The sequence below is a fragment of the Rhinatrema bivittatum genome, chromosome 2 (assembly GCF_901001135.1).
Source record: "Rhinatrema bivittatum chromosome 2, aRhiBiv1.1, whole genome shotgun sequence".
NCBI lineage: Eukaryota > Metazoa > Chordata > Amphibia > Gymnophiona > Rhinatrematidae > Rhinatrema > Rhinatrema bivittatum.
The window spans coordinates 676,274,726-676,293,562 of NC_042616.1; the positions used below are offsets into that span (position 1 = coordinate 676,274,726).

General features: G+C 44.3%; 1 protein-coding gene across 2 annotated transcripts in view; it reads right to left on the reverse strand.

The window, feature by feature from the left end:
• The window catches only part of PEX2 (peroxisomal biogenesis factor 2), a 50,480-nt gene that overhangs the window by 5,673 nt on the left and 25,970 nt on the right, over positions 1-18,837 (reverse strand). For both annotated transcript variants that reach the window (XM_029591505.1, XM_029591506.1), the window contains exon 3: positions 3,486-3,688. The gene's annotated coding sequence lies outside the window, so the exon portion shown is untranslated. The remainder of the gene's footprint in view (positions 1-3,485; positions 3,689-18,837) is intronic.

Below are 18,837 nucleotides of genomic sequence, written 5' to 3' on the forward strand. Positions count from 1 at the left end.
GTTGTATGCTGATCTCAACCGGCAGGTGAAGCCATATTGAAAAGTCTTGAGACAGTGGACTAACAAGCCAGCAGAGTGCACCAGAGGGTGAATATGCACCCTTACCCACGGAACCACTTCTAGGGTGGCCACCATCAACCAGAGCTCCTGTAGATAAGAACACACTGTCGAGCATATTGATTCTGTCAATAATTGCACCTGCGCCATCAGCTTCTGAATGCAGCCCTCCAGCAGGAACACCCCACCTTGCTTCATGTCAAACTGAACACAGAGATACTCCAGTGTCTGGGATGGCTGCAGATTGCTTTTGGCCAAGTTCATTACCCAACCTAGTTCCTGTAGCAAGGAGGAGATCACGTTCTCTTCCAGACTCTTGACCCGAATCAATTGACAAGTACAGATGAATCAGAATTCTATCTTTTCTCAACACTGCTGCAACCACCACCATAACCTTGGAAAAGGTTATGGATGCAATGGCCAACCCAAAAGGCAGAGCTTAAAACTAATGACACGACAAAACAGCGAAACACAGAAACCGTTGATGTTCCAGGACGATGATCGTAGGCCCCTGACAAATCCAGAGACATCAGAAACTCTCCTGACTGTACTGTCATGATCACTGAGTTTAAGGTGTCCATGTAAAAACAAGTCATCCGCAAATGACAATTGACTCCCTTGAGATCTAGAATGGGGCAAAAGGAGCCCTCCTTTTAGGGCACAACTAAATAAATGGAATATCGCCCCCATATTTTCTTGAGACTTGGGCACTGAAACAGCCCACAGGCTGAGGAGCCTTGACAATGTACACTCCACTGCTTGTCTCTTCTGTGGAGAGTTGTAGGGAGACAACATGAAGACTTCTGAAAGGCACTGAGAAACTATAGAGAGTAACCATCTCTTATCATCTCCAGAACCCACTGGTCTGACATGATCTCGACCCACCTCAGATAAAAAAAAAAGAAAGAGGTGATCCTCTATCTCCTGTTCCCAGGGGTGAGTCGGCACAATTTCACTGAGAGGCTCAAGGGGAGGGGGGCACCACTATCCAAGCGTGCACCCCTTGTGGGCTGCCTAGAGCCTTAAAGAGTGAGGCCTACTACTCAAGGGCTGAGTCCTTGGGAAGCTGCTCCTCTACAGGGTCGAAAGTGTCAGAAACCCCTAGCATGACCTCTCATGCCGAAGGAGTGCTGCGCCTGGTTTTTATCCTCTGGTAACTGAGGAACCTGTGCCTCACCACACTTATTGGCCATTTTTTCCAGCTCACTCCCAAACAAGAGTGATTCTTTAAAGGACAATTTGGTAAGATTAGACTTCAAAATTGTATTGGCTGACCAATTCCTGAGCCATGGCCGACGTCTGGCCGCTATTACTGAAGCAACCCCTCTGGCCGAAATGCAGCCCACATCCGCCAAAAAGGCAGCAGCCAGTTCCATCACTGCCCTGGAAGTCACACCAGATTCATCGACTTCCTGAGAGAGAAGTAAACAAGAGTGAGCCACTAGGGAACAATAAGAAGATATCTGAAAATTCACTGCCATCCCTTCAAAGGCCTGCTTATGGATGGCCTCAATTCTTCTCTCTTATACATACTTCATTGCCGCCCCCTCTTCTACGGGGATAGTCATCTGCTTGGCGATGGCACACACAAGCGCATCCACTTTTGGAAAGCGCAATTGCTCTCTCACAGCCAGAGCCAGGGGGTACAGCCCTTCCAAGGCTCATCCCCCTTTAAAATTACCTTCTAGGGTGCCCCATTCAAGATCAATCAGTTCTTGAATAGCCTCCATAATAGGAAAGAAACAAGAGGCTTTATGCAAAGAAATCAACATGGGATCTTTCTTTGGCTCAAGCATGGATCCAGCCCCTGGTACCCCCAGCATCTTCAATGTCTGGGAAATTAGTCAGTACTCATCTCTATGAAAGAAACACAACATAGTTCTATATGGCTCCAGCCCCAGAGGAATTTCCCCATCTTCCAGGGAGTAAGGATCGGCTTTCATCATCCGTGTAATCCAGGTTCCTATCAGCATGACCCGCAGCAGGTCTAGATGTACTCAGACGCTTACCTGCAACACCAAGCGCATGGGAATCTACAGCCTCTGATCCTGATCTGTTAAGATTAGCTGGTGCCGACGACTGTGTCTGAAGAAAGGACTACAGTCCTTGAAAAGATTCCACCCAAGAAATGGCAGAGGGGTCCATGTCAAAATCAGGGGGTGTCCGTCCTGCACCCACTGAACTACCTTCCTCCGCTGACAAACCAGTTAGGGGAGCCCCAATTCAAGCCGAAGCCTCTGGCAACCTTTTTTACATGCCCGCATCATGCTGAGAGAACCAGGTTTAGCAAAATCAGATGGAGACGTTTCTCTGAGCCCTCAAACAGTGCTCACACAAGTTAGAGGGAACACCAGGCTGAGATGCCCAAATATGGCAAGTAGTACAAAGGGTAAGGTACTTAGGCTTCTTTGCCATCGGAGCCATAGTCATGTCAGTACGCTCCAAATATGTGCCTGAGAACTGTGCACCCAGTTGTGCAGGCAATAGGTGCTTATAAAAAAAAAAAAATTAGGCATCTAATGCACTATTCAGGTAGATGCACAACTTGGGTACCACCTAGATGCCCTTACGCACACCTTTGTGCATCCACCTAGGTGCCCTTATGCATACAACTGAGCACCCAGAGAGGTGCCCCTATGCGCCCAACTAGATGCACAGCCAGGCGTGTAAGCGCGAACCAACATACCTGAAGAGGGCAGCCTTATGCGCAGAGAAAAAGCATGCAAATGCCACCATGGCTTACCACGCAGTGAACAATCTAAGTCTGGGAGCAGTGCCTAGCCCAGAAGGATGCTCAACCCACCAAGCTGCCCAAGTCCAAGTTTCCCCAGAAGTGGAAACAGACATCAGATCGGTGCGCAGAGCACAGAGCCCAGAGGATAGAGGAATCCCTAAAAGCAACTCCCCTGAAACCAGCTACTAGACCAAGGAACTCATCTGAGGGAAAGATATGAAGAAATCACCTCAGGAAACTCGACTGACTGAGGGACCGTTAGGTATTACCACAGGAAAGCAGGGCAATAAACTTCTTTCTTCTTTTCTCCTTTTACAAAAAAAAAAAAACCCTTTTAACGCAATCCCCAGTAGGGAGATGCACAACCACCATCTGCTGGAGATGGAGAATACTGGCGGACTGATGGCAGTGCAGGGGTATATATACCATGATATCAGCTTTGCTCAGTCTCCATCTGCTGGTAGATGTGCATAACCCACCGGTCATGAGTTCATCTATCTGAATGCTAAGAAATATCTGGCTAACTTCAAGCCTGCTATTTTTCCCCCAAACAGAGTTGGCTGGATAAATTCATTCAGCATTAGCTGGGTAAATTTAAACAAAGGCCCCAGAACACCCTCACTCTTGCCTCATTTTTATCTGTTAGTTTTTATCCACATCCGATCAATTGTATGGAAAGGTACAACTTCATTACCTAGTCCTCTTGACTGTGGGGTTTCTCAGAGGGCAATTTTATTCCCTATAATCTTAATATTTATGTCTTGTTTTGAATACAATCAGGTCTTTTGTTTTTTCATTCCATCATTAAGCCGATGACCTGCAAATTTGTTTTCTTCTTCAGCGTAATTTTGTTGAATCTATCCAAGGGATTAATGCCAGACTTGAGGCAGTTTCTTCCTGAATGAGAGAGAATTAAAAAAAAGACATGTTTATATAATTTTCTAAAATTTATATTCTGCTTTGTGTAACACTTCACAGCAGATTACATTTAGGTATTGTAGGTATTTCCCTATCTCCAGAGGGCTTATAATCTAAGGGCCTTATTTACTAAACATTTGTTCCCCATAAACATAGAACTGGGGGAAAAAGCTTTAGTAAATGAGACCCTAAGTTTGTATCTGAGGCAATGGAGGAGGAATTGCCTTGTCCAAGGTCACAAGAAGCAACAGTGGAATTTGAACCCTGATTTCCCTAGTTCAAAGCCTGCTGCTCTAGCCACTACGCAACTCCTCCAAAGCTGGTTTAAAATCATCCAAGACTGTTGTACTTGTGATTGACAAAGCTAAAATAGTTAAAGAGAATTTAGTGATTAATTTAGAAGGGACTTCTCTCTGTGAAGTTAGAGGCTAAGAGTTTGATCTTGATTTTTGATTCAGATCTCTAAACCCACATTCAGGAAGTCTGCAGGAAGGCTTGGTACAAACTTCATCTAGTTTGAAATTTAAACCTTATTTATTCAGTAACCAACTGCAAATTGTTTACGTTTTGGTTCTTTCTTCACCGGATTATTGCAACTTCTAAGTCTCTTCACGGCCTGCAGATGGAGCAACGTGTCACGTTTCTCGGTATAGAAAAATGTTAAATAAATAAAATAAATGTTTATTTCTACCAGCAGAATGAGGGACTATATTATACCAATCTTGTCTCTCCTTCATTGTTTGTTAATTCCTTATAGGGCTTGATTTAAGATTTGCCTTACATTTAAGTCTATCCATGGCCTGGCCCCAGAGTATTTATCCAATTAGCTTTCTAAGTATTTCCTGGGCCTGTGTTTGCAATAAGGGAATGACCATTTGTTGTAGGTTCCCTTTTTTAAAAGATTTAAGCTAGTCAACAACAGATCTTCAGCTTTTTTCTTGCATAGCACCACTCTCTTTATCTAAAGAATCAACCTAATAAATGAAGGTTGACCGACGTGCTGCAAATGCGCAGTAGAGAGCAGCTCTACTGCGCATGTGCGGGCGAGCACGTCGGTCTTAGGCAGCGTAAGGAAAAAAAAAACATGGCGGCGGCGGGTGGCAGCGGCGGTAGCGGGCGGCGGCAGCAGCCAGTAGCGAGGGAGGGAGGAGAGAGAGAGAGGGAGGGACGGAGAGAGGGAGTGGGAGGGAGTGACTGAGTGAGAGGGAGGGAGGGAGGGACTGAGTGAGAGAGAGGGAGGGAGGGACTGAGTGAGAGAGAGGGAGGAGTGGGTGAGTGTGTGGGAGGGAGGTAGGGGGTGGGGAAGAGTGAGGGGAGAGGGAGAATGAGGGAGAGGTGAGAGACAGGGATGTGAGTAAGTGGAAGGGGGAGAGGGAGAATGAGGGAGAGGTGAGAGACAGGGATGTGAGTAAGTGGAAGAGTAAGAAGTTGTGGAGCAGAGAAAAAGGGAGTGGAGGAGGGCTGAGGGGGAGGGGATGGGATTGAGAGAGGGTGGGGAGTGACTGAGGGAAGGGGAGAGAGGTGGGAGTGACTGAGGGAAGGGGAGGGAGGTGAGAGTGAGGGGAAGAAGGCAGTGGGAGACAGAGGGTGAGTAAGACTGAGTGGAGGAAAGGGGAGGAGTGAACGAGGGGAAGGGGGAGAGAGGGAGAAAAAGTGTAGAAGGGTGCTGTGTTAGAAAATGGACTGAAAACAAAATGTAATGTAGCCCGTTTTAACGGGCTTAACGGCTTGTTATTTATATAAAGAACTGAGATTGGAATAATTACTTAAGACTAAACAGCTTTTGAAGACCTATGTTTCAAAAAGCATTAAGGGCATTATTTGAATATGAGTTTGATATAAATCTGCAATTTGGATCTGCTTTGAGTTTTATGTTTGTTTAATTTATAGATTTTAAGCTTGTATCTTTTTTTTTTTTTTTTTTTTTAATTAATCGTGATTTATATATTTGTCATGCATTTTATGGTTCTCTTTATTGCACATTGCCTAGAGCCTCAGGATTGTTATTTTCATTTATGAATAGCCTAAGGCATGTTTGCTTATTGTCAAGACAGCAAGATGAAATAGCCATGACACATGGGTGGCATCATCTGACTGCTCCAAATGAACCCTTCTCTATAGTTCAGTAGAGTTTTCAGACTGAGCACGTGATGGGGTCCTGCCTCATCTTCCTCCATTTGCCTGTATTTTAGCTTCAGCTAAATAGTTGACTCTCTAGAAGGCGGACAGATATTAAGTATAGTTTATTCATCCTGCTGTTTTTGGAGAATACAATTTACAGCATGCAAACATTTTTTCTGTCGACATGCAGGACTAAATTAACCATGACATGTGGGTAGTTGAAAGAGGAGGGTTGTATTGCAGAGCACTTACTGAAACAAGCAACCCAATTCCCCCATGGAAAGTGGACTACTCAAAAAAGTAATATAAAATTGCTTGTCTAAAATTGTCAATTCTGGAGAATTATCCAGACAGTATTTGGATAGGAAGATATAAAAGATGATCAGGTTGCAGCTTTGCAGATGTTGTTAATAAAGACAGCTCTCAGATAAGCAGATAAAGTAGCCATGGCTCTGACCTGATGAGCCTTAATGGATTCTGTGATCTGAAGTCCAGCTAGCACATAGCATTGTAGAATACAGTGTGCCTGCCAGTTGCCAATGGTATGTTTAGCAACAGCTATACCCATTCTATTAGAATCATAAAAGACACCCATCCTATTAAGATTAAAAGAAACAGCTGAGAAGCTTATTGGCTGTGTCCTCTTTAGGAATTAGGCCAGGGATATTTCGCAGTCCAGTGTGCGAAGGGCCTTTTCTCCTTTATGTACATGATGCTTTGGAAAGACAATAGATATGAAAAGCAGAAACTACATTAGGTAGAAATTGGGGATGGGTGCAGAGCACCACTCTGTTGTAGATAAACTGAAGATATGGAGAGTAAGACACCAAGGCCTGAAGTTCACTGACAGGCCTAGCTGAAGCACTATCTTCCACGTAAGGAACTTCAATGAGGACGACTCCAGTGGCTCAAATGGAGGCTTCATGATTTATGTTAGGACTACAATGAGATCTCATGGAATGACAGGTTTTGAAACTGGTGGTTTGGTATGTAGTAAACCTCTCAAATTTGGAAACCAATGGGTGAATGAAGATTGGTTTATTTTCTATATGCACGTGATAAGCTTCTGTAGCTTATCACGTGCATATAGAAAATGAGGTACTCAAATCTGAAGTCAGTAAGTGCATCAAATATTTGAGCAAATCCTTGGGCTCGTAAGCGAATGGGTCTAGTGAACACTTTTTGCACCATTAGAAGCACATCCACTTGAAACTATAAACCCTTCCTGTTAGATGGCTTTCTGGCTGAGACAAGCACATCTTCCAATGAGGATACTTTTAGCACTCAAGATCCATGCATTCAAGTTGAGAGCTAATAAGTTTGGATAGAACAGGCATCCATCCTCCTCAGTCAACAACAATGGGTCTGCTCCCAGGCTAAATGGCGATCAAACTGATAATTTGATGAAATAAGAGAACCATAGTTGCTGGATTAGGCTGGTGCAATGAGGATAAGACAGACTCAGTCCTTGAGCATGTTTTGTATAGTTTTGCCACAAATGGAGGTGGGAACACACAGAAAAGCTTTGTGTCCCACAGAATCAGGTAGGCATCTTGGGCGAGTCAAAGGCTGCTTGTGTGAAAGAAACAGAACTCCACAACTTTCGTGTTTTTCTCCATGGCAAATAGATTGATCACAGGACTACCACAAAGGTCAAAAAGGCCATTCACTACAGACTAGCTCAGTGACCACTCATAAGGGAGGAAGATCGAAGTGAGGTGATCTGCTAGTGTATTCGCAGTCCCTGGGAGGTAAGCTGCTTGTAACAAGGATCCATGGTTGATCACCCCTGCCAAATCGACTATTTTCTGACAAAAGGGCCCAAGATCCCATACTGTTTGATGACATAGAACAATGCCACTGAATTGTCTGGATCAGAGTTTTCATCCTATTAAGAGATCTGGAGAAAACACCAAGAGCATTCTAAATGGCTCTTAAATCCAACAAGTTCATGTGAAACTGATGCGCCACCCTGGTCCACATCACTTGCGTGCTCATCATCCTGGTGTGAACTCCCCAGCCTTTGGTGGACATAATACAGCAGGGGCCTTAATGGGGATTTTGTCTTCAGAACATCTGGGTTCATCCATCACTGAAGGGATGACCTCATCGCCAGGGTTATGCAGACCAGCATCGAAATGGGCAGAGTCAACCAATTCCACTGAAGGCAGAGACCCTATTGTGGAGACCACATATTGAGATGTGTGACACGTACCACATGTACTGCTGTTGCCTTGTGGCCCACAACCACTAAATCAGCACTGGCCATAGCTTGCGAGTAGAACAACAAGTTGGAGCTTAAGGATCTTAGTCAGTCAGAGCTCTGTCAACTGGTAGGCATCCTCCCCCGTCCAAGGAATCTATCCTCCAATAAATTTGATCCATTGAGTTGGAACAAGATTGGACTTGAAGCAGTTGATGAGAAATTCCAAGGACTGGAGGAGGTCGAAGGTTCTGTTTTGAGTGTTGAGAACTCTCTCTCGAGATAAGCCCATCACAAGCCAGTCATCCAGGCATAGAAAGATGCAGAAACACTACCACCACCACCACAAAAAAACACTTTGTGAAGACCTTTGGGGCTGCTGAGAAGTCAAATGGAAGGACTTTGCATTGATAGTGGGATATATATCCACCACAAAAACAAAGGAAGTTCCAGTGGGTTTGATGGACTGGGATATGGGCGTAAGTATTCTTCAGGGCCAGGGCACACATCAAATCTCCCCACTAAATGAAGGGATAATAGTGTGGAATGCATTCATCTTGAACTTCTCCCATATAAATTTTTGTTTGGTTTCTGTAAATCCAGAATATGTCTCAAGCCTCCTGACGTCTTGAGAATAAACAAATGCGAGGAGGAAAATCCCTGGCCAGGTCCCGCACTGGGATTGGCTTTATTGCTCATCAGTATAGTAGCAATTTCCACCTCCAACCATAGCTGACCTGCATGAGACAGGTCTGGATTGAAGTCTGGGTGGCAAGAAAAACACTAGGTGCAGGAGAAATTAAGTGGTAACTACACGCCACAACTCTTGAGGCCCCAATGATGCTTAGTTATGTTCTTCTATTTGGATAGGAACTATTGGTTCCTGTCTCTGACTGGGGGATCTGTGACTGCAGGATCCTCAAAAACTAGGGCCTGGCTTTGGTTTGGCCTCTGGCTGCTGCTTTGGCTGTTGCCATTCAATCTGGCATCCCCTCACTGGAAGCTGTTGTAGAGGCAGATTGGAAGGGCTGGAAAAGGTGTCGCTGATAGAAGGGCCACTTATAAGATAATTGATGTCTCAATGGCTGTTCTGTCATCCCTGACAGAGATTGAATTGCAGCATATCGTTTCCTTTCTTTGTGCAACCATATCTCTGATCTTGTCCCTGAAGAGGTAAAGCTGCTAGCCCAAAGCCAAGTAATGTGATTGGCTTTAATGGCGCCAGATGATGAATAAGCTACAATGTTGAAAGATTTATATAGAGAACAAAGAGGTGACTGACATTCCTGAGTTCAGAAGAACATGATATAAGACTCATACTCCCCTTCCAGGGAGAGAGTATCAGAGGGTTTAGTTTCACCGCATAGTCGTGCAGGTATTATACCATGTATAATTGGTGGGCCACAATTCCAGCATTGAGCTGGGGATTAACTTCCTTTCAACTTGTCCAACAATCTCAGGTCCTTACCCGGATGGGTGTCAGGGAAAAAAAAAAAAAAGACAGGGCTTCTTAGCTCATTTCAAAGCAGATTCGACCACCACTGATTGAAAGGGGAGTTGCACCCCAAGACCTGGGGACTGTTGGAACTCTGTACTTAAGGTTGAGCTTACGGGTGGCCAGAAGGCATGATAAAGGATTTTCCCACATCTAAAGTTGGAAGATCCCATAGAATCTTATGAATGGGGATTGAAACAGGCTCCACTGGGGTCTCCAGAATGTTCAGCAGAAGAACTCAGTAACTCTTAATCCTGAGAGGGTATTAAGAGGTGAAGAAGATTTTGCTGGTGGCCGAAGAGGATCGGTAAGTATTGCTTGCTTGGCAATACTGGGATTTAAAAGTTGGGGAGAGGTGAAATTGTGAGGTAAATTAATATTTACTGCATATTTATCTTGATTAAAAGGCTAGGAAAAGTAGATAATTAGCTTTGAAAAGTGTCAAGGAAAGTGTGATTGATTTGAATAGATGTCAAGTTGTTAAACAGGAATAGGTGAGGGCCATTCTGGCAAACTAACTAAAGTTTGTATCAAAGAGGTTTGTTAGTACTAATTTGCTTTTGAAGTACAAGATACTGAGCTGTCCCCCTGCAATGTAAGCCTCAATCCTGAGGGCGCACTGAGTGGTGAAGAGGATTTTGCTGGTGTCTGAAGAGGATCAGCAAGTATTGCTTGCTAGGTAATATTAGGATTTAAAAGTTTGGGGAGAGGCATTGTGTGGTAAAGTAACTTTCAGTGTGTGTGCCCTGATTAAAAGGTTAGGAAAGGCAAGTAAAATTATTTTAGACTGTCTCTTTCCCTCCCACCCACCCCTCCCCCTAAGCTCATTCTTTGATTTACAGACTTATCCCATATAAAAGAGGACATTTCTAATCAAAAACCAAATCAGAAATATATCTAAAACAAGGGAGTGACAAGCTCTTATCAGTTAGATTGTCCCTTTGTAGGTCATTGTCAAATTAATATTAAATACAATACATACATTTAAAGGACTCTGATTTACACATCCCTACTCTTATAGCAACATACATTAACTAGAAAATTCAATAATACGAAGATGCAAACAGAAATCCAAGAGTGAGATGGGGGCCTGTCTTTTGCACCGAGCGCCACATGTAGGATTATCTACCAGTTGGTGAAAGGCTATGTGTGCGCACCCAGTGCAAACAGTTCCTGGCTCTCAGAAAATGAGTCTGATTTCTGGAGGCCAGAGTGCAAGATCTGGAGGAGCTACAGCAGAGGAAACCTTTAGGGACATAGAAGCCAAGTCTCATCCCCATTCCAACAGCCCCTATTCTGCTTTGAAAAAAGGTCACCTGGTCAGAAAGCATCACCCTGGTGTAGAAGAACGTGATCCTGTAACAAGGAACCATGCTCCAGGTGATGCATTATCCTTTTGCACAGAGGATTATTCTCCAAGGGCTAGTGCTCAGGAAGGAAAGGTTAGCACAGCCATCAAAGTTGACAATTTGATTATTAGGAATGTAGACAGCAGGTTGGCTGGTGGGCATAAAGATTGCTTGGTAACTTGCCTGCCTGGTGCAAAGGTGGTGGGCCTTATGCATCACCTAGATGGGATTTCAGATAGTGCTGGGAATAACCCACCTGTCTTGGTATATATGGGCACTAATGACATAGGAAGATGTGGGAGTGAGGTTCTGGAAGCCAAATTTAGGCTCTTAGGTAGAAAGTTGAAATGCAGGACATCTAGAGTAGTATTCCCTGAAATGCTCCATTCTACATACACTTTTTTTAAAGAAACTGTTGAAGTATGATGTAATCTATATGTTAATTTCTAAACAACATCATGTAAGCCAACAAGCTTTGCCATTGCCAGAGTAGTATTATAGATTAACGAGACCTCATATGTGTGGCGGGCTATTCAAACACAAGCCCTACTGCCACTATTAGAAAGAAATGTGGTGATGTTGATAGCTTTTGCACCGTCTTAATGTTATAATCATTGGTCTCACAGAAGAAATGGGTATGTAACCGTAACTTATGTCAGTTTACAAAGCAGTAAAGGTTTTTTTCACTTATCGTAGCGTGGTGTTGCAGGTGGGGTATAACGCTGGCTCTGGCCCGACACGGTCCGTGTTTCTGTGAACCTTCTTCAGGGGCCGCTCAATGCCATTGCTAGAATGTAATGAAAAAAAGTTAAGAAACACCAAATAGGAATATCTTCGACGCAAACCATGGCTACTTGATACCTACGGTTCCCAATACTGCCAACCGGTTCCGCTACTAGGCTGCAAATGTGTTCGGGCAGCAGGGTCCGCCATCTTACCTCAGGTGGTTATATATCTACCACGATGGGCGGAGACGATAGATAGTGACGTTAGAGCGGCTGACATGACGTGTCAGAAGCACTAAATGAGCGAGGACCACTCGACAGAATCGTTGAGGCCAAATGGGGATTGTGCCATCAAGGTGTAAATCCACCATTGTTCCCGAACGTTTAAATATTGATCGGAATCCCCTCCACGTGGATTGGGGGGTATCTGTTCAAGAATCGTCCATCGGAGCTGGTCAAAACTGTGTCCCAACTGGGTGCAGTGATTTACCATGGGCGCCTCCAGATTGACTGTGTTAAGACGGCTGCGATGTTCAAACAGCCGTGTTTTAATTTTTCTGCGGGTGCGTCCGACATAAAGAAGTTGACAGGGGCATTGAATGAGGTACACCACCCATGAGGAATCACAGGTCGTGATTGATCTTAAACAAGGCCTACCAGTGAGCCAATATTTCCGGCTTAGACGCTTGTGCTCCACAGATAATGACTTTAAATATCAAGCAGGCATACTGGCAGAAAGATTTTTTACAAGGGGTTACCCTTATAATGCGGTGTACAAGGCATACAAAAGAGCATGGCATTCTCCCCGTGCAGCCCTGTTGAACTATAAAACCCGAGAACCTGTAACCTCTGACATCTGTGTGCTCACTCATACAGACAAATCGTATCTCATAATGCAAAGTATTCAAAGACATTGGCACATTCTCCAATTACACCCGATTTTTGCAGAACCACCCATGTTTGCATACCAGCGGAGCAAAAATCTACGAGATCAAATAGTACATGCATCTGTTACCCAACGTACCAACACCGGACTCTCAGGCAACCATACCTGCTGTGGCAAATGTGACATGTGCTCTATCACAATAGAGGGATCCTCCTGGCAACATCCTCAAACCGGTCACATATATTACAAAAGATCAATCACGACCTGTGATTCCTCATGGGTGGTGTACCTCATTCAATGCCCCTGTCAACTTCTTTATGTCGGACGCACCCGCAGAAAAATTAAAACACGGCTGTTTGAACATCGCAGCCGTCTTAACACAGTCAATCTGGAGGCGCCCATGGTAAATCACTGCACCCAGTTGGGACACAGTTTTGACCAGCTCCGATGGACGATTCTTAAACAGATACCCCCCAATCCACGTGGAGGGGATTCCGATCAATATTTAAACGTTCGGGAACAATGGTGGATTTACACCTTGATGGCACAATCCCCATTTGGCCTCAACGATTCTGTCGAGTGGTCCTCGCTCATTTAGTGCTTCTGACACGTCATGTCAGCCGCTCTGATGTCACTATCTATCGTCTCCGCCCATCGTGGTAGATATATAACCACCTGAGGTAAGATGGCGGATCCTGCTGCCCGAACACATTTGCAGCCTAGTAGCGGAACCGGTTGGCAGTATTGGGAACCATAGGTATCAAGTAGCCATGGTTTGCGTCGAAGATATTCCTATTTGGTGTTTCTTAACTTTTTTTCATTACATTCTAGCAATGGCATTGAGCGGCCCCTGAAGAAGGTTCACAGAAACACGGACCGTGTCGGGCCAGAGCCAGCGTTATACCCCACCTGCAACACCACGCTACGATAAGTGAAAAAAACCTTTACTGCTTTGTAAACTGACATAAGTTACGGTTACATACCCATTTCTTCTGTGAGACCAATGATTATAACATTAAGACGGTGCAAAAGCTATCAACATCACCGCATTTCTTTCTAATAGTGGCAGTAGGGCTTGTGTTTGAATAGCCCGCCACACATATGAGGTCTCGTTAATCTATAATACTACTCTGGCAATGGCAAAGCTTGTTGGCTTCCATTCTACATACAGGCACGCAGAAGCAGACAGAGCTCCTAAGTATCAATACATGGATGAGGACTTAACTTTTGTTAGGAACTGGACAACATTTTGGGAAAGGGGGAGCCTATTCCAAAATGGAATGGCTCCACCTTAACCAGGGTGGAACTAGGCTTCTGGGAGACAGAGCAGCTTTTAAACTAGAACACAGGGGAAAGCAGACAGTCACTCAGATGTACATGGTTCAGCGGGAGGTATCTTTAAAAGATACTAAAACAACAAGAGTAGTTAGGGCATTCCGATAGAGTGGTTCCAATAAAAGCAAAAGTAGTCCAAATGCTTATAAGTAAAGAACCACCTGAGTTAAAAGATTTAAAATTACACCTGTCAACTCATAAGCAGACTATTAATACAAATAAAACATACCTTGAAATGTCTGTATGATAATGCCAGAATTCTAAAAAAGTGAGAAAGTTGGAATGTATTGCACTGAATGAACAGGTAGACTTAACTGGCATCTCAGAGATCTCGTGGAAGGAAGATAACCAATGGGACAGTAGTATTCCGGATACAAATATCACAATGATAGGATGGATCAATTTGGTGTTAGGGGGAGGGGCACTTTATATTAAAGATGGCATAGAGTCCACTACGTTATACGATAAAGATCCTCCAGGAAACTAAATGCACAGTAGAATCTTTATGGGTAGAAATTTCATGTGTGATGGGGAAGCATACAGTGGTGGAGTTCCACCACCTACGATCCACCTGGCCAACATGAACAGATTGATGATGGAATATTAAGAGATTACGGAAGTTAAATCTGGCAGCATAGTAATGGGAAATTTTAATTACCCACATAAACATAGTGCAAGAACAAAGATACAGTTCCATCCAAACTTCACAATTATTTTTATTGTAAGTTCAGGTATTTATAGTTCATTTAAGTAAGGCAACTCCAATCAAGTGAACATGAAGAATACTTATAAAGTCCCCCGACGCGGTCCGCGTTTCGGGTGAGCTGCATCAGGAGGGACCACAGCAAAATTTTTAGTCTACAATAAAATAACATCAATCAAGAACGGAACAAAACAGGCTGCAAGTGAGAGATATAACATAGAAAATTCATACCTTTAGAGTTGACATCAGGAGCGCGAATGCCCCATACCAGTGACAGCCATTTAAATGAAAAAAGGCGCGAAAGAAAAGAGTTTCTCTCGCGAGATGCTGCAAGCGGTAAGTACACAGAACCACACATGCCAGATTAATGATCAATCAATAAAATAGATGCCATTCTATTTCCTTGTTTAGACCATTGGGTGAAACTGTGTCCAAGATAAAAATCCAACGCTGCTCCCTCCTGCCTAAAATCCCGGCGTAGTCTCCCCCCCCGGTGAGGGTGTGGGACCACCTCCAGAACAAGGAAGGAGAGAGCAGCGACGGAGTGGCCAGCCTGGAGCCAATGTGCCACCAAAGGCTCGTCAATTCTACCAGATCTAATATTGCAGCAGTGCTCAATAATCCTTGTCTTAGTCATACGTGAGGTTTTACCCACGTACAACAAAGGGCAAGGACACATGACCACATACACAACTCCTCTGGTGGTGCAATCAGTCCTAGAAAATAACTTAAACACTCGTCCAGTTTTAGGATGCACAAATGCTGTAGATAATTCCGTATGATGGCACATGGTGCAGTGGCCGCACGGGGAATGTTCCCCTCTCATGTCTGATCGCAAATCACGTTCGTGCATTGCCGTATGCACCAACTGATCCCGTAAGTTCGTTCCTCTTTTAAAGGTAAATCTAAGTGAACCATGCATGAGATCATTCAAAGAAAGAGCCACCCAGTGTCTTTTTATCATCTTGGCTACAGTTCTACTGACAGTAGAAAAAGGGAGAATACAATTGAGAGATGTGTCATCAGAGGTTGTGGGTGGTGTAAAAAGCCACTCCCGGTGGGTATATAGTGCCCGCTTAAACGCCTTCTTTATCACCCTCGACGGATATCCCCTCTCTGAAAACCGAGTGGTCAAAATCTGAGCCTGTGCCAAAAAATCTGCGCGATTTGAACATAATCTGCGAAGTCTCAGAAATTGCCCAGTCGGAATGTTGTCACGGAGTGCCCTAGGATGACAACTGTTATAGGCCAACAGGGTGTTCCGGTCTGTATCTTTACGGAATAGTGACGTCTCAAAGTGATCACCCTTCCAACAGATAGCCACATCCAAGAAGGACACATCTGTGGAGTGAATAGTGAAGTTAAATTGAATATGAAGATTCAGCGAATTTAACCAGTCAAAAAATACAAAAAACTGTATGTCTGAACCTGTCCATATTATAAACACATCGTCTATGTAACGTAGCCATATGTGAATGAATGAAGCCCATTCCGAAGAATAGATGTTAGATTCCTCATACTCATCCATATACAGGCACGCGAGGCTCGGTGCCATTGTCGCCCCCATGGCAGTCCCCTTGTTCTGCTGATAAATCTGGTCTTGAAATTGAAAAAAGTTTTGCGTCAATGCAATCTCCGGCAATTGAACCAAAAAAGGGGTGGTGACCCGATGGGGAGCCGGACGAGTGTTTAAAGCCTTCTCAATAACTGTCAAAGCCTCAGATTGGGGAATGTTGGAATAAAGGGAGACTACATCAAGGGTAACAAGGAATACATTTGACTGAGTTATCTCCATTTGGTCCAAGATAGACATAAAGTGGGTAGAATCTCTTACAAAGGATCTCGAGCAGGATACCAGGGGCTTTAGAAAGACATCCACAAACTGGGATAATGGCTCTAACAAAGAGCCTATACCGGATACTATTGGGCGACCCGGAGGACTGGTTAACGATTTATGGACCTTTGGAAGCATGTAAAACAAAGGCATAATGGGATGAGCAGATACCAAGAATTTAAATTCCTTATTTGTAATCATGCGTGCATCAAGGGCCATTTGGGCCAAGGATTTAATCTCAAGGAGTAGAGACGCAGTGGGATCTGAAGGCAATGGGGTATAGCACGCGGTGTCTCCTAATTGTCTAAGCGCCTCAGCCACATAGTCAGATCTATCCTGAACCACTATGCCTCCCCCCTTATCTGCTGGCTTAATCACGATAGACAAATCCTTGGCTAAGTCCCCTACTGCACGAGCCTCGTCCAACGTCAAATTATGCCTAATGTACTGTTTTTGGGAACAGATCAAATCAACGTCTCTACAAACAAGGCGCTCAAAGGCACCTATTGATGCATCAGTAGCTCCCGGCGGAGTCCATTTCGATCTTGGATGAACCACAGAAAAATCAGGGGACGGCACAGAATCTTCAAAGAACAATTTTAATTTGAGTCTCCGAAGGAACCTGTGCAAATGAACCTGAAGATCAAAGTTGTCTCCTCTCTTGGTAGGGACGAACGATAGTCCCTTCTGTAGAACTTGTAGCTCAGAAAAGGAAAGCTGACGGGAAGAAAGATTAAACACGGTGTTTTCCTTTATTGCCATAGATCTGCTTGAGACCGGGGCAGACGAGCTGCACGGGTTTGTGAGTTGTTCTGGGAGGGTATAACTCCTCGTGGTCGAAGCTGTCGAGTGTCTGACCTCGGTTGTGGGTGGCCTGAGTCCCGACTCCGCCGGGAGCTACTGATGCATCAATAGGTGCCTTTGAGCGCCTTGTTTGTAGAGACGTTGATTTGATCTGTTCCCAAAAACAGTACATTAGGCATAATTTGACGTTGGACGAGGCTCGTGCAGTAGGGGACTTAGCCAAGGATTTGTCTATCGTGATTAAGCCAGCAGATAAGGGGGGAGGCATAGTGGTTCAGGATAGATCTGACTATGTGGCTGAGGCGCTTAGACAATTAGGAGACACCGCGTGCTATACCCCATTGCCTTCAGATCCCACTGCGTCTCTACTCCTTGAGATTAAATCCTTGGCCCAAATGGCCCTTGATGCACGCATGATTACAAATAAGGAATTTAAATTCTTGGTATCTGCTCATCCCATTATGCCTTTGTTTTACATGCTTCCAAAGGTCCATAAATCGTTAACCAGTCCTCCGGGTCGCCCAATAGTATCCGGTATAGGCTCTTTGTTAGAGCCATTATCCCAGTTTGTGGATGTCTTTCTAAAGCCCCTGGTATCCTGCTCGAGATCCTTTGTAAGAGATTCTACCCACTTTATGTCTATCTTGGACCAAATGGAGATAACTCAGTCAAATGTATTCCTTGTTACCCTTGATGTAGTCTCCCTTTATTCCAACATTCCCCAATCTGAGGCTTTGACAGTTATTGAGAAGGCTTTAAACACTCGTCCGGCTCCCCATCGGGTCACCACCCCTTTTTTGGTTCAATTGGCGGAGATTGCATTGACGCAAAACTTTTTTCAATTTCAAGACCAGATTTATCAGCAGAACAAGGGGACTGCCATGGGGGCGACAATGGCACCGAGCCTCGCGTGCCTGTATATGGATGAGTATGAGGAATCTAACATCTATTCTTCGGAATGGGCTTCATTCATTCACATATGGCTACGTTACATAGACGATGTGTTTATAATATGGACAGGTTCAGACATACAGTTTTTTGTATTTTTTGACTGGTTAAATTCGCTGAATCTTCATATTCAATTTAACTTCACTATTCACTCCACAGATGTGTCCTTCTTGGATGTGGCTATCTGTTGGAAGGGTGATCACTTTGAGACGTCACTATTCCGTAAAGATACAGACCGGAACACCCTATTGGCCTATAACAGTTGTCATCCTAGGGCACTCCGTGACAACATTCCGACTGGGCAATTTCTGAGACTTCGCAGATTATGTTCAAATCGCGCAGATTTTTTGGCACAGGCTCAGATTTTGACCACTCGGTTTTCAGAGAGGGGATATCCGTCGAGGGTGATAAAGAAGGCGTTTAAGCGGGCACTATATACCCACCGGGAGTGGCTTTTTACACCACCCACAACCTCTGATGACACATCTCTCAATTGTATTCTCCCTTTTTCTACTGTCAGTAGAACTGTAGCCAAGATGATAAAAAGACACTGGGTGGCTCTTTCTTTGAATGATCTCATGCATGGTTCACTTAGATTTACCTTTAAAAGAGGAACGAACTTACGGGATCAGTTGGTGCATACGGCAATGCATGAACGTGATTTGCGATCAGACATGAGAGGGGAACATTCCCCGTGCGGCCACTGCACCATCATACGGAATTAT